At 41.9% G+C, this 14931-nt stretch overlaps 1 protein-coding gene and 1 long non-coding RNA gene across 3 annotated transcripts in view; one reads left to right on the forward strand and one right to left on the reverse strand.

Annotated features, from left to right (window-relative positions):
- Positions 1-14931, forward strand: part of pik3r3b (phosphoinositide-3-kinase, regulatory subunit 3b (gamma)) — a 264605-nt gene that overhangs the window by 183904 nt on the left and 65770 nt on the right. The gene's annotated exons all lie outside the window — the stretch shown is intronic.
- Positions 528-13457, reverse strand: LOC122989339. Its single transcript, XR_006405033.1, has 4 exons — positions 13328-13457; positions 2492-2551; positions 2038-2218; positions 528-1487 (listed from the first exon to the last, which is right to left on the reverse strand). It is a non-coding gene; the product is annotated as an uncharacterized LOC122989339 (long non-coding RNA).

Raw genomic sequence — 14931 nt, forward strand, 5'->3', positions numbered from 1 at the left:
CTTTCTGTTACTTTTATTTCCTCTAATTCTCTTATCCATCTTCTTCCTCCTCTCCTCTCCTTTCCTTTCCTTTCTTCTCTCCTTCCTCCTGTCATCTTCTCCGATCTTATTTACTCTTCTCTTCTCCCCATCTTTCATGATGGATGGCCCTCAGGGGCCCCGGTGGTCTTGACAGCTCTGAGACTCTCATTGGCCCACAGGAGCCTCACAGGAGTGTTTGGGTTAGACAGTGACAAGGGAAATGGTGTGTGTGTGTGTGTGTGTTTGTGTGTGTGTGTGTGTGTGTGTGTGTGTGTGTGTGTGTGTGTGTAAAGCTGGAGGCTTGATGAAAAAAAAAAAGTCTTAAAAGCACTTCAGCACATGTGCTTTTCTTCTCTGGAGTTGTCTCTCCAGCAGAGAGTGAGGTTGATATAACATGTGTGTGTTTTTGTGTGTAGGTGCTTTTCACACACCAACACACACACACACACACACACACACACACACACACACACGGAGGGTGGGATTGCGTGTCCTCTCCATCTCCCTCTCACGCTACCTCTCCCTCTCGTCCTGCTCTCGCCGTGTCAGGTGGAGGAAGCGGTATAAGCGGAGGGATAGCTCTTGACATTGCTCTTTGCGTGACACAGGATGTAGATTGATTGGCTCTGCCTGCATGCACGGCAGCGTAAACAGCGAGTAAACAGTCCGCCACGAGGACAGGTCGATGAATCCGAGCTGAACTTTCTCCTAGAAGCTTGCTCTTTCTTATGCCTCTCTCTTGAAACCACAGTGGACGATGTTTTTTTTGTGTAAAAACATCGTCCCGGAGCAGGCTGCAGTAGGAAAAAGCCTACTGTGAACAAATAGATTCTCAACCGCTCAGAACTTAGCATTGATAATATTGTTTTTTGTTGTTTTCTGCTGCTTAAAGCCACTGTGCACTGGGTCCAAACTGACATACTGATGCAGAAATCTGAAAAATGTGTGTGCATAACTTTCACACATAACAAAGAACACCAGATTCAAAACTTCTTCATGCTCTATTTCGTTTTCTTTTTAATGCATCTGGTCAGGAACCATGGTAACGCCGATCAAGTTGTTTTGCTGTTCTTGCTTGTTAACAAAAGAAAAGGAAGTAATGGCTCCCGCCAATCATGGCGAGGTCATGAGGTGACACACTTGCTTGAGAATTTTCTATTAGATTAAAATGACATATTTGATGTGCAAGAAGTAATAGAAACCAGGATTTAACTATCTGCTTGGTTTTGTGCAAATATCTTGGACGCAAATTTGAACTTGGTGTGGAAATCCCCTCATCTAGGTCCAGACTGTGGTGGTAGCAGGGATCCCAGGCCAGAGGGAATATGTAATCCCTCCAGTGTGTCTACTCCAGAGTCTCATCCAGAATACGTTCAACTGGGAGGCTTCATGATCAGATGCAGTAATAAATTTCTGGATGTTTGAGCTCCTCAGGCTGTCCTCCAGGCTCACAGTAGTCCAGACACCTTATGAAGGAAGTTTCATTTCAGTGCAGCTTGTGCAATCTCGTGTTTTGGACATGTGTTTGTCATTGTTATCACTAATGAAATAGCTAAATCATAGTGTTTTAATATGTTATAATCTGGTACAATCGGTCTAAAAACATTTTAACACCTCAGTTTCATATGTTAAGTAAATGCCAATATATCTGAGACAAAACCACTAATATGAACTTTTTTTTTATCATTTATCATTTTTGACATTACTAAGGCTCAACATGATTCTTAAAGGGACCCTTTATATATGAGAATAAATAAATAATGTCACAATGTCGGATTTTCATATTAAACATGGCCAAAGTGTCAAATAATGAGGTAAACATATGTAGAAGTAATCCCTGTGAGCAAAAAGCACCGGCTTCATACTGCTCTGAACGCTCAGTTTCCAACATATCAGCCCGAGCCGTCTGACAGCTCCACTCTGCTAACATAATGGTGTTTTTCCATTATTTTGGGGTTAGTCAGGCCGAGCCATGAGTCCATTACACAGCAGGGCAAAGTAAAATAAGAAGTTTACCTGTTGGAGGTGTGCTGGTCGTCTGCAGCTCTTCATCGAACCTCATCATCGCTGTGGCGGTTGTACTATTGTATTGTTCCTCCCTGCGTTATTTCTAACTGATCTGCTGAACAAATAGCTCCCAATATCTCCATATATTGTTGTGTCTCCAGTTAATGCGGTGAGGAATACGTTTCATTTCCTGCAATAAAAGTTTCCCATTATTTAGTAATTTAAAAGCTTTTAATAAGAAGTAGTAAAGCAGGAAATGTTGGGTTTGCATCAGCGGTAACTTAACACGACTCTGATACGGATTAAAGAGACAGGAGCTCAGACTGCTTGTTAGAGACAGAGGCTGAACTGAGGGGCTGCATAAAGGGTTTTAATGAACAGTGAATCATGCAAAGCTACTCTAGTGGAGTCCTAGAATAAAAATATAGAGATGGAAATGAGCATAATAGGTCCCTTTAGATACCTGGAGCACTGACCTCTCCTCTGTCCGTTCATATTCAGATATTGTCCCGGTGTTAAAAACCTGAGGACATACAGACACAAAAAGTCATTTAAAACCAATTTTTAACTGTGTTAAAACTACATATTTCCACAAAAGCTGTTTTAAAACATGTAGAGTACAACTCGCATGCATACTCTTCACATATGGTATACTTGAAATACTGAAAATAGCAATACAGAGAGTGACTACATGCCTGGCTAAGACATGTAGTGACCCTGCTAAAAGCCTGTAAATAAAAGGGATTGAAAACTGGGTAAAAGAAGCATTAATGCAACAACAACAGTACAATAATTGACCTCAAAGTTGAACTTGTGCATTATTTCCCTGTATCAGAACATCTAGCTGTGCATTATGTCACATATTTCTTTTCTCAGGAGGTTAAAATGCACCATTCACATTCAGAACGGTTTCCCATTTGTGTGTTATGTAATTACTCGGTTATAAAAGTCTTGTATAAGTCATTCATTGCCTTTAGTATGTTTCACAACCTCCTGGCTCACGAATGCTGTTTAAAGTATATCAAAGAATAAAGCTGTTTTTTAATCTCTGGGGGGGGAAAAAAAACTGCTGACAGAAAAGCTTTGCACCACTGGCCTACTTTCCTGTCTTAAGTCAGTCATGTGTCAGTGTGTTAGACCCAAACACTGACTGTTTGTTTTGGTTAATTGACAACTTTCTACAAGATTTATTAAATACAACATATCAGTCTTTGTCAGTGATGGAACGAACAAGTCTCGGTGTATTCACAGTCCAACAAACTTAATCACAGACCTTCAGTGTCTGACCAAAGAAGAAGTGAAATTAAATCTTAAAAGGAGACGGTCAATCAGGAGATTTCACGCAACCATGACAGAAGGTAGAAAATCTTCAAGCTCAATCCAGCTGTCTATACTATACACCCTGTTGGAAATGTATACTGTCCCACTTGTGTGTTTGCTAAATGCATTCGAGGCGTTCACTGCACACAGTTCCCTCTCTGGGGAATAGAGACTCAGAGTGGGAATTTTCCACTGGAAATTTAGACTGTTGGACGTTTACCACACCCTCCCTCCTCCTCCTCCTCTCTTGTACACACAGATGCTTCCTAAAGGTTTAATGCATTACCACACACACACACACACACATACACACACACACACATATACAATTACTTGAATTAATAAACCTGCCTCTCTCTTTGTGGACTTATGTTCTCTCTGAATCTCTTCGCTCTAATGCACTTTAACCTAAGCTCAGTTTCGTAACGTTGCCTAAGCTCCTGCAGCGCTACACGCTCCCCTGCTTTTACGTGCACTCTCATGCACTTTACATTACTAAAAGCATCGGTTAAATAGGATTCAGCATGTCTGGCGTGTTTTCTGCCCCTATAAGCTCTGCAGGCTTTCAGCTGTGTCAGCTGTTTGAGTGCGTGTCCGTGTTTCGTCGTGTATGGATACAGTATATACAGTATGCTGTGAGAGCATCTTGTGTATGAGTGTAAACGGAGGGAGAGTGAGAGGCAGAGATCAGTGTGGGTCAGTGGGTATGGCTTAGCGTCGCTGTGTGGTTTTAGATGCAGCGGGGGCTGCAGGGATGCCATGCTAAGCTGATTAAATGTTCACACTTGGGGTCAAGTCAAGCAGCCACTCAGTGTCCCCAGCTGAACTGCAGCCAGCGCTGAAAGCTTTCTGTGATATGAAGGGAACGCACGGCAACAACTACTGAGTCAGGACGAGGTTTTTTTTTAACCATTTCTATATATTTTTCTATTTGCTCTATTTCTTACCATACTGTTTACACATTTTACTTTGCACTTACATGCGCATACTTGAAATAATAACCTACATAGTGTGTTAGAAAGGTGTTGTTCCAATACAAGCTTTCAGCACAGCTTCAGCTCACCTTCACAAAGATTCTCCAAGTCTGTGGAAATCTTGAGGGATGAACACCGTTCTCTCCAGAGATATTCCTCTGTTCAGTGTAGCTTACATAACTGTAAAACCCCACAGTGTACCTACAACACATTGGTCCAGAATATCCCCAAAAATCCCAAAATACACAAAACCCTAGTAATATTTTTCATCATTTTTGGGAAGACTGATCTATAAGAAATTAAATTAGTTGCAGTAGCTTGCAGCCAAACCTGAACTGGCTGCTCACACTTTAGTCACATTAAGTATTTTCAAATGCAACAACACTTGGAATTGGTTTTGTGTAGATAAAAGTGTAAAAGTTCATGTACTGTTTGATGCTGCAAGCTTATATTTATGATTTGAATGGAGAGAACACACAAGCAGCTGATACCGCAGAACTGAAATTTCTGGAAAAATATCTTTATTCTTAATATTTGCATTAAAATATTGTCTTATATTCGAGCCAATACATTATTATTCCTGAAATGGGCATCCAAGAAAGTAACTAGATCCAATCCAAAACAATGAAGGAGAAGAAGTCTGAATCCTACAAGCTCAGCTTCACTATAAGAAGAAGAGAAAACTGGAACCACTGTAAACCAGAATAATCAGTGAACTAAAGGCTAGTGATTCACAAGATGTCAGTGACAATCAGCAACACATTTAGTTTGCAACTCCAAATGGATAAAGACTGATTCACTCACCTGTAAAATAAGCGGCAGTGTTTCTAACTGAAGTAAATACCCCGCGAGTCTTGCCAAACCGCAATGAGCAACGAAACATTTTTGGCGGGCTCAAAGGGTGACGGCGTAACAGTGGCAAGACCTCCAAAAAACTGTGAAAAAAAACACTGCAGAACCAGACGGACCAGTTTTTACAGTACATTACTGTGATGAAGGCTCAGTGCGAGAACAATGCAGTCATTGCTGCGAAGCATAAAGGCTCAACGTGTGAGTGACGGGTGTTTAGAGGCGGGCGGGCGAGCAGACGAGGCTCCGCTTTTACAGGATTAAAGTTTATTGATGGTTTTTCATCACAAGTCATCGATCCGTTTTCCCATCTCCTTCATCTCGTCATAACCAGCTGGTTGTAGGTCTGAGTGTGTGTGTGTGTGTGTGCAGCATGTTATATGTACACTGCTCCTCATACAGTGCTATTTCTCCTTCTTTTTAGACCACAATTACGTCAAATACTGAAGTCTTCAAGAAGAGCTGTACACACTGTTTACATTTCTGAACTCTTGTGCAGAATCTGTCACACATATGACAGAAAATTACACCCTTGGAGACACGTTTAATTTTCTCTACACCATTCCCACTGTCATTTAGAAAAAAAACCAGCACATTCACTGATTGTTTTGCATTTGTGGACAAACCACCATGAGACAGATGTTTACAGAAATACAGATATTGGACAGTCTTCCAAATTACAAGACCAGATACGTCATTTGACCATGTGACACCAGGAGGAATAATAATGTTTTATGATGTGACAACGCTGTGGTTAAAGTCTGGTTAGGTTTAGGCACAAAAAACCACTCGATTAGGTTTTGGTAAAGATCATAGTTTGGGTTAAAATGATCACTTCGTTAAGGTTAGAGATGTGGAGCAGAGCAGGGCTGAAGAACAACTTCTTTATTTTGGACTTGTGCAAGCAAAAACAAAGCTGGCAGAATACAGAATAAAGAACAAAGGATCCAACAACTGAAAACCAGGACTTTAGGTGCAGGTGGAACAGGAGGACAAGAAAGGAACTGGCAGGCTGGGAAGTCACAGGAAGTAGAGGAGGGCTAACGAGGCTCGATGCAGGGAAGGTGTGGAGCACAGTAACACAGAAAACACAATATAACCATGCACAAGCCAAGAATAAAGTAAGTGCACAAGTCACAACCAGCACAAACAGCAAAATAAACGTCACTGTTGACAAAAACATGAATAAATCAGTCTGTCAAGCGGAGCGACTTGCATATTAAGGCTGCATGAGAGTCAATGTAGCAAGGAACAGTCGATCAAGTGATCTTTAAATATAATCTGCAGCTTCTCTTATCTGTGCTTCCTCCCACTCAGCCCAGTTTTAAACAGGCAAGAAAAGCCTGGAGGTACATAGAACCAGACTGGGACAGAACCAGGACACCATTTCCATCTTCAGTCTGACATTGCCTCCACTCTAATGGTTTCCGTAGGGGGAGGGGGGGGATTCGATTCAGTCACCACTAAACGCTCCAGCTGGTGGTGACGTACTGGTTTTCTGTTTTCAACATGGCGGCTGGGTCACAAACTTTCTCATATTACAGCGAGCAGAACACTAACGTATGTTTATGAAAATATTTGAGGGGAGAAATACGCAATGCATTAACAGAATATTGATTCATATTTGACGCACAACTTGACAACAGCTTGACAACAGCTTGACAACGGCCTTAGTTCCTTTTTCAACCAAGAAACCGCTGTTTCATGTCATGCCGGTCAATGCTGGACGGATTCAAAGGTAATGGAGAAACATGCGGTGTGGGTTAAAGTTAGTACTTCCTCTTCGTTGTCATGGCTACAATAATAACCAGGGGGTTAAGGTTAGGGGACGATCGTAGTTATGGTCGCGGTTGGAAATGCAACACTTGCTCCACTGGTTTATGCCTCCATCCACCGCTCCTCCTCCTCCTCTGAATGAGGACAGTTGTCAGCTTTTATTGTTGTCATCTGAACTGCATCACTGACACTAGATGGCATCTGTCACTCAAACGTAACTATATGTTGTTTTTTGTGCAACTGACATTACGACCTGTTTGTTTGTTTTTCTCGGGAGGACGGTCTTTCATCCAAATTTGCCCCCCCAATGCAAGGAGCACTGAGATGATGAGAAATGATGCAGAAACTCGGTTTGTGTAACAGTTTGTAGGTTTATCAGACACTTGTATAGACGTTGGTGATGAGTTGAAGACAGAATGTGTGTGGATATGGAAGATTTCAGTAAAGACAAAGGTTGCAGGTATGCATATATCTTTACCCCTTCCTTTCTCCTTCTCTTACTTTCCCGTTTCCTTCCACTTTTCCTTCAACTTGATGCACCAGATGGTTTGTCACACAAAACCGTCTGAGAGGTCGTACTTGGAAACTGTTTGGAAAAGTGCAGACACTTTAAAAAAAAAATAAATACTTGGCAGGTGATTGGATGAACCATCTGTCTATCACCGTCTTACCTTGAGAGGCAGCAGCTGGATTCGTGATGCTGATTGGTCCGAACCACACAAGCGCAATAACTGACAAGACGGATTCTCATGTGATCTCATGCATCCAGCTGCCTCGCAAGGTAACTTTCCTTCCTCCTTTCCTCTAAACCTTCCTTCCTTCCTTCCTTGCTTTTTCTTCCTAATTTCTCCTCTTAAATGTAACCATCAGCTGAAGCTGATCAGATTTCAGAGAGTTTAGTTTCAACTCATTTAGTTTTTCCTTTTCTTTTTTTTTTTTTTTTTTACAGATAATTTGCTCTGTATGTGTGCATGCAGGACAAGACAGACAGGGTAATGACTCTCTCTAATAGGGCTTAGTTCAGCTGTCCGCATAATGCCGTCTGGCTTTTGTCTAATCTAAGCTCCGCTGTCTGACTCAACACACTCGGGCCCCCTCGGTCAATGAGGAGTTAACCTACAAAGAGAGAGAGAGCGAGAGAAAACGGAGGGGGGAAGAGAAAAAGAGAGAAAAAGGAGACGTCATGAAAATAGAGAGACAAGGGAAGGCTCGTCACTGTCATCCGGAGACAGATAGCATCGTGGTGGAGATGAGTGATCTGGATGAAGAGGCTGCAGTTAATGACCGTTCAGCATTGACCCTGAGCGGAGGTAATGATGCTGCGATACAGGGACAGCAAATTAGCTGCGGAGGGAAGGGAAGAAGGAAGGAAGGAAGAGGGGGAGGTATATAAAAAAAAAAATGAAAAGAGGGAAGGGAAACTGATAGCAGGGTCAAGACAAATGCATATACAACATCTACAGAAGAGTGTGATAAAGATGTTGAACTTTAACCCCTGCAGAGGTAATGATGCCGCTGGTCGGGCTTCAGCCAACAAATCAGGAGAGGAAATTAAAGAGAGGAGGGGAAAAGGGAAGGAAAGGATACAAAATAATAGGAAAGAGGACAAGAGGAGAGGAAGGAAAGATGAAATAAAAAGAGGAAAGAAGGTGAGAAATAAGGAAACGGAAGAGTGGAAAGGAAGGGAAGAAAAATAAAAAAGTACATGAGACAAAATAATGAGAAACGAGAGAGAGAGAGAGAGAGGAGGGGAAGGAGAGACGAGAAAGTGAAAAGACAGAAGGGTATGAGACAAAAGAGGGAAAGGAAAGGAAGGGAAAGGAAAGAAAGGAAGGAAAGGAAGGGAAAGGAAAGGGAGGGAAGGGAAGGAAGGAAAGGAAAGGAAAGGGAGAGAAGGAAGGAAGGAAGGAAGGAAGGAAGGAAGGAAGGAAAGGAAAGGAAAGGAAAGAAAGGAAAGGAAAGGGAAGGAAGGAAGGAAGGAAAGGAAAGAAAGGAAAGGAAAAGAAAGGAAGGAAAGGAAAGAAAGGAAAGGAAAAGAAAGGAAAGGAAAGGGAAGGAAGGAAAGAAAGGAAAGGAAAAGAAAGGAAAGGAAAAGAAAGGAAAGGAAAGGGAAGGAAGGAAAGGAAAGGGAAGGAAGGAAAGGAAAGGAAAGGGAAGAAAGGAAAGAAAGGAAAGGAAAGGGAGGGAAGGAAGGCAAGAAAGGAAAGGAAAGGAAAAGAAAGGAAAGGAAAGAAAGGAAAGGAAAAGAAAGGAAAGGAAAGGAAAAGAAAGGAAAGGAAAAGAAAGGAAAGGAAAGAAAGGAAAGGAAAGGAAAGGAAAGGGAAGGAAGGAAAGGAAAGAAAGGAAAGAAAGGAAAGAAAGGAAAGGAAAGGGAAGGAAGGAAAGGAAAGGAAAGGAAAGGAAAGGAAAGAAAGGAAAGGAAAGGAAAGGAAAGGAAAGGGAAGGAAGGAAAGGAAAGGAAAGGAAAGGAAAGGAAAGAAAGGAAAGGGAGGGACGGAAGGAAAGGAAAGAAAGGAAAGGAAAGGAAAGGAAAGGGAAAGGAAAGGGAGGGAAGGAGGGAAGGGAAGGAAGGGAGGAGAGGACAATCACATATCAAGTATATCACAAGAACTGCCTTTTTACTTCGGTAACTCAGCCAAAATATTTCCCATTTTATCCAATTCATACACTAAAATCCTTCCAGAATCGACAACTGTAATGTACTTTTCTCTGGCCGACCCGTCGCAGCAACAAAAGATCCACATTTGGCCCAAAACGCAGAGCTGCCAGAGTTTGATGTTATCAGACCCGTCCTGAAATCTTTGCATTGGTTACCAACACAAATCCTCCTCCTGACTTACAAAACCTTAAACTGCCTTTCTCTTAATGGTATTTATTTAACTGTTCCTCTATTTAACAAAACAAAAAAAACCTTCTGGTGCCCATTGAGCTGCCTTTCTTTGGAGTAAATTTCCCTCTGCACATCCAGGAGGCCGGCTCTGTTAAAATGTTCAAATCCAGGTTGAAAACAAATCTTTTCTCTGTCTGCTCTGGCCGCTAGTTTCACCGGCTGGGAAAGCAAATCAAATCTGATTTCCTCTTAAGACGAGTGGTCCAAGTCTGCAATTCTGTTCTGTTGCTACTTGAACTTTATTTTAATTTCCTCAACCTCGACCCTTGCTGTTACATTGACATTATTACCTGTGTGTTTGGGACTCCTGCCTGTGAGATCTGTCACAACCTTGGCTCTCGAGCCGTGACGAATACGGGAGACACGCCGTGTTAAAGGTTGTAACAAAAGTAAATTTATGTAATCAAAGCGAATGAATTAAAGGTTCAGCTGAGGATTAACAGAGCGAAGAGTCTGGATATCAGTGGAATCAGCGGCGTGAGGTGTGCATGAGGGATGAGATGCATAATAAAACGTTAAAAAAAAAAAAAAGCCGTCCTCGCATGACCGGCAGTGTGCCTGCAAGACAAAAGAAGAAGAAGAAGAAGAAGAAGAAGGGGAGTGAGAAAACAAACCAGCTGAAAGGAAAAGCGAGGGAGGCGTTGATGGCGGGACCTCCTCGCTCTTATAGGGTGGTAACACCAGGCCCAGGTGTCACCAGGAGCCACTAATTACCATCCCATAATTTATCTAACAGCAGGGGTCATCACAGACTCTCAGGGTGAAGATGAAGGAAACAATATTAGAGGTAAGGAGAGAAGAAGAAAAGTAAAGGAACTTTATCTCTATAGTGCCTTTCAAAACATGCAATACAATAAAATATAGGTGCAGTTTCAGCTTCAACATAGAGAAGTAAAACAGAACACTGTGCTAACTAAAGGCTAGCTCAGAGACAGACGAGGCGATGAAATGAAAGAAAAAGAGATGTAGAAATGAGCGAGCGAGTTCTCTGGCGATTATGAGCTTGAACTGTAACCTCTCCGAGAAGGTAATGACACCGTGAGGGCTCAGGCTAACGGATTAGCTGCAGTGCTAACTAGCGGAGTGTGAGCCACAGGGGAGCCATCTGGTGTGGAGGAAATGAATCTCATGTATGTAGAGAGAGAGAGAGAGAGGTGGACCCGGGCTGGGGGGGTCGATAGATTGATGGACCCTTATCTCGGTCATGGTGGACCACAGTCCCCAACTAGACGGTCAAGGCCTCTACGTAATGATGATGATGATGTTCATGTCTGTGTGTGTTGATGAGCTGCAGATTGCAGGAAAAAAAAAAAAAAAACCAGCAGCAGTGTGATCGTCCATCCAAATATCAATGTGCCATTTACATCACAACCGCTGATGCCGTCCTTGTGAGTCACCAACCAGCCGATTGTGTTGACGGGTGTGTGTGTGTGTGTGTGTGTGTGTCTGTGTGTGTGTGTGTGTGTGTGCTAAGACGTTTTCTCAAGTGGGTGAGTGCAGATGGTCAGTAGGCTAGCTCAGAGACAGATATGTACGAGGCCATGAGGATGAAGTTGTTTCTTTTTAACTGTTACCAACATCTTTAAAAGACATATAATAAACTTTATCGATAGACGCTTTTCTTAACAAAGTTACAAAAGATGCAAATAAAAAGATAAATACAAATAAATAAAAGGACATTAATATGATGTTTAAACCTTTCATCTGATCTGATCGACACAATTTGAATCAGATATTAGACCGCTTCTCATCATGATCCACTAAAGTTAAAGGCACGATACAAGATGAATAAATCCCTGTTTTTGTTGTCTTTGCCGCCATCTTGACTGTGAGGGAGGTCAGAGGGACAACTAAGTGAGATTCAGCTCTTCTTTGTTTGAGAGGAGAGAGAGAAGGAGGGGTTTTTTGTGGTGTGTCACAACAAAATGTTTTAAATAAATAAGTGTTGACATTGAGAAGTTTGGGTTTAACGTTCTGTTTATTGTTTCCTTATTAAGTTCAGTGTTTCCCCTTTATTCATTGTGTTGCTGCAGAATGAATAAATCTCACTTGATCATTAATATCAACGAGCTACTAATGATTTTCACACTGACTTGCACACTGTGTGCGAGCACAATAACACCCTACGTTACTGTGGAATTGTTTTGAGTCATCGACTAGTGCATCAAATCCCTGAATCCTGTCTCTCCTCAGTCTTCATAGAATATCTATGTGAAAGGTAGTGTAGCTGTGTAGCTGCTTTAAGGAACAGGGCGGTGCATGATGTGTGTGTAGCGAATAGCGAACCTTTAAGGTTCACGTGGCCTCAGTGGCTCGATCGTGTCGATTCGCCCTGTACAACATCAGGAAGATCAGACCCTTCCTGTCTGAGCATGCAGCACGACTCCTGGTACTCGACTACTGCATCTCCTTGCTGGCCTCCCTGCATGTACACTTAAACCTCTGCAGATGATCCAGAACGCGGCCTCATTCAGGTCTACACTCCCTCCCGACCACTACGCTCTGCCAATGAAAGGCGCCTGGTACCATAACAGGGCCCTGAGTCACAGCTAGACTCTTCTCCTCTGTAGATACCCAGTGATGGAACCAGTTACCAGTTAGATGAACCCAAGTTACAATAACATCACACTATTATATGCATCTGAAGGAAAACTGAGATGTATGCTACAAAAACACTTTTTTAAAACGTTTGCATATATCTGTATAAGATCTGCACTCTTCTAGTTTTTATGGTGATTGTGGTCATTATACTGTATCCATGGTTACAGTGCAAAGAGGAACTGATCGTAGCTAATGTGGCATGACTTTTCATGGTGCGGTATTGTCAGAAAGTAACGATGGCTAACATTATACTTCCTGTTTACATCACCCTGAGCGTGAACTGGAGTTCAAATTCAGAACTTCCACTCACCTTTGTCTTCCCAGTGTCACCAGTATGATCAGTGTCAATACAAGTCAGTAACTTTACACAGAAATCATATATCAGAAGCACCGTATGAAAGGCTTTTATACATTACAAACAAAAAGACCTGCTGGTAACACAACAAGACTTTTAATGGTGCAGATTCTCCAAAATGTAAAAAAATATTGTCTGGAAAAAAAAAGCCCACAGCTAACACGCAACTCAAGACAGCGCGATTATACAAAAAGTCGATGAAAAGAAGTGATTAAATGGGAATTCACCCAGGAGGTGTGAACTGACACGACCACACAAGACACAATTGTTTCAACATGAGTGAAAATTGGTTCTTATCCTGAGGCTTTTAATGAATCTGACTCATAAACACACAGAGATGAGGGTAAAAAGGAGAGACTGGAGCTGAACTCAAACACACATTATAACTCCCACAGTCACGGTCGCTGCTCTTTTGCTAACTAGCTTAATGCTAACATTTGTGTAGCTGGTACATTGACTTTTTCGGGGGGGCAGATAAACACAAACTGTCCAGCCGTCAAATTCATGTAAATGACTCTTTCTGTTTGAACTCACCTTTTAGGATTTGTCGTTGCCTTGTGCGTGTTACTCTTGCACAAGTGCGACACGTCCTCCTATGTAACAAACAGCGAGCAAGCGAGCGAACTTCACATCGTCACTCTCACTCTCTCTTCGTCCATGTCGACTGCTGCCTGGAGGGGAAACGGAAACATGAAGGACATCAGTGTTGATTTGGACCAATGAAAACAGAGTTAGGTGCACAAAACTTGTCTTGTCGCTGACGCACGAAGCACGTTAAGACATCTTCATCTTCATCGGGAAACTGAAACAATCTGATGTTCACTCGCTCACATTGTGTCCAGTTAAGAATCAATGTGAGTGTAAATAAACAGAAGGAGCTGTGCATCTTTAAATAGGAAGTATCTGAATCAGCACGTGTACACAACCTGTGTGTGTGTGTGTGTGTGTGTACGTGCACACTGTACGCACAGCACACACACATACTGTCTGAGAGGTCAAAGGTCACACAGGAGCTGAGACATTTGTGTATCTGTATCTTACTCGTCTTTTTTTCCAAGATAATTGAATTTTATGAGTCAAATCAAGTAAATTTATTTATAGAGCACATTTAAAAACAGCGAGAGTCGACCAAAGTGCTTCACAGATCAACAATCAAATAAAAACTCAGACATAGTTATGAAGATCGAGGGCAAAATGTATAAAAATGTAGAATATAAATAATTAAAATGGGACTAAATCCTAAAAACACAAAATCATTGCACAGAGAAGATATAAACAATAAAGAGAGAAAAAAATATCAATAAATAAAAACAGAATGTGCCCATTTATGTCGTCATGATGACTGTTGAGAGGCTGAAGAAAAGACGAGTATTTAACATTTCATATTCCAATTTTTCCTCTCTTTCTCTTTTATTTTTTAAAATGAGCCTCTGCAACCTGCAGCTCGCTGTGAAATGACCTCAGCTCACAGAGCCTCTATCACACCGACACGTTTACATTTTAATCAGAGGACAGACATAAAGAGAAGGAGACAGGCTGTACATTTTAATTAGAGACACTTGAGTGAGACAGACACACAGACGCAGCTAATATTCCCCCTCAGGAACCTCCAGCAGGCAGTCGGGCTTATAGCTCAGCCGCCTCACTGCCTGATTGTCCATTTTATAGGCCTATTGATTCCCTATCACCTCCCTGCATCAATACACCTCAGCTCATCTCTCCCTCCTTAACATGCATGGAGGTCATGATAAAAGATCTAATGGATGGAAATCCTATTAGAGGAAGAAAAAAGGATGGATGGAGGGAGGGACAGACAGGTGGGGGAGCTTCTGGCTTTTTTCTATTGTCTGCTGTAAAGCTGCTCGATACAAACTGAAAGGGTCAAAAGCTCCGTTTTAATGTAAATAATTATCAGTTTAGAGGATATTAGCCTGATCCTAAAGTTCACACTCCTTTACATAATGAGCCGAGTCTCTCTACAAAACATGTAGATGGACGACGAGCTGATGACGTCTCTGCTTTTTACTATTGACATCATAGTGCTACGATTCATCGCACGTTCATCACACAATCTAACAGCCTCAAACTGATATTGTACTTTTTTTAAGATTTAACCAAAACCTCAACCCTTCCTTAAC

The sequence above is a fragment of the Thunnus albacares genome, chromosome 9, assembly GCF_914725855.1.
Source record: "Thunnus albacares chromosome 9, fThuAlb1.1, whole genome shotgun sequence".
Classification (NCBI taxonomy): Eukaryota; Metazoa; Chordata; class Actinopteri; order Scombriformes; family Scombridae; genus Thunnus; species Thunnus albacares.